At 37.8% G+C, this 1447-nt stretch overlaps 1 protein-coding gene across 1 annotated transcript in view; it reads left to right on the top strand.

Annotated features, from left to right (window-relative positions):
• The first annotated feature begins 761 nt into the window (after positions 1-761).
• prss16 (serine protease 16) overlaps positions 762-1447 on the top strand; it is a 29199-nt gene continuing 28513 nt past the window's right edge. Inside the window, exon 1 of the mRNA XM_014014997.1 lies at positions 762-795. The gene's annotated coding sequence lies outside the window, so the exon portion shown is untranslated. The remainder of the gene's footprint in view (positions 796-1447) is intronic.

The raw sequence follows: 1447 nt of genomic DNA, 5'->3' as shown, positions 1-1447 counted from the left end.
GAATAATGAACCATTGTAGTGAAAATCCACAATACAAATAATAAAGAAAAATGAATTTGGAGAGTTTGAAGGAGTTGTTTAGATTTGATGATGTAACGATCAAAGACAAGGAAAATTAATCAAAGTTGAATTATTATTTATTATTATGTGAGCAGTAATTTAGTCAAAGTTTAACTATTTAATAAATAGTTTATTTTGGAACTTGGATGAAAGCTGCTATTTAATTTGACTAGATTATTTATTTGCACTGCAAGCAAGGTAAATTATATTTATCAAGTTGTATCAGCTTAAAGTATTTAAACAGACAGCGAGAAGCTTGCTGGATCGATTCGTGGCTGGGTAGAGTTTACATGTTCTCTCTGTGCATGTGTGGGTTTTCTCTGGGTACTCTGGTTTCCTCCCACGGACCAAAAACATGACTGTTAGGTTAACTGGTAACTCTAAATTGTCCCTATAGTGAATGGTTGTTTGTCTCATTTGTCTCTATGTGTGTCTCTGTGATGGACTTGTGACCTGTCCAGGGTATACCCCGCCCCTCGCACTGTGACTGCTGGATATGGACACTAGTGACCCTGAAAGGAAGAAGTGGGTTAAAACAATGGATGATATTGCTTGATGTCAATAACACCCAGGTGAAGGAATGCCCATGTTTGTCCATGGTGCAGCTGGACAGGTTGTGCTGCTCAGACCCTGGAGTCCATCAAGGGTCAACTGAGGTCAAAAGCGTTCTGAAGGTCTCACCGAGGGGGTCTACTGATGAAGACAAATGCTAGCTGCTCCATTCCAAGACGTCAAGTAAGTTTTGCACTGAAAAAGGTTTTATCTTCTGTCGTCAATTGTTTCTCTTTTTCAACCTGGCTTTAACAAAATAAATTCTGCAAAAACTTGTTTTCTTTGTTCAGATGTGACAAACAAAAAACACATCAGGACTGAGACTAAAAGAAATGAGTAAGCGTTTGTCAAAAGTGTAAATGATTCCGTGTCCGAGGAGAGTTAATCTGCAGGAAACATCTCATATAATTTAGGTCAGAAAGAACTTTAATTGAAACTTGTTCAGTTCAGTTAGAAGACCTCAGGTTTGGAGGTCACAGTCAGGAGAGAACAACTTCTTGCTACATTTACAAAACGTATTTTGTCACATTCATTTTGATGAAAACTCAAATACTCAACCAGGTGAAAAGAATGTCCACAACAACAAAATGTCACAATCACAGAGAACACTTTCAGTCAGGTTACCTTTACAATCGTCTCTCAGTTTTTAACCATTTGAGCACAAAATCAATGTTTAACAAAATAAAAAGACTGTAAAACAACTGGAGAAAATCAAGTAAAAATGGCTCCATTGTTGTTTTAGTTTCCAAGGTACAGAGTGAAAGTCAGTGTGTGTGTGTGTGTGTGTGTGTGTGTGTGTGTGTGTGTGTGTGTGTGTGTGTGTGTGTGTGTGTGT

Source organism: Austrofundulus limnaeus, unplaced genomic scaffold (assembly GCF_001266775.1).
Source record: "Austrofundulus limnaeus strain Quisiro unplaced genomic scaffold, Austrofundulus_limnaeus-1.0 Scaffold121, whole genome shotgun sequence".
Taxonomy (NCBI): Eukaryota; Metazoa; Chordata; class Actinopteri; order Cyprinodontiformes; family Rivulidae; genus Austrofundulus; species Austrofundulus limnaeus.
This window is presented reverse-complemented; position numbering and strand designations above follow the sequence as displayed.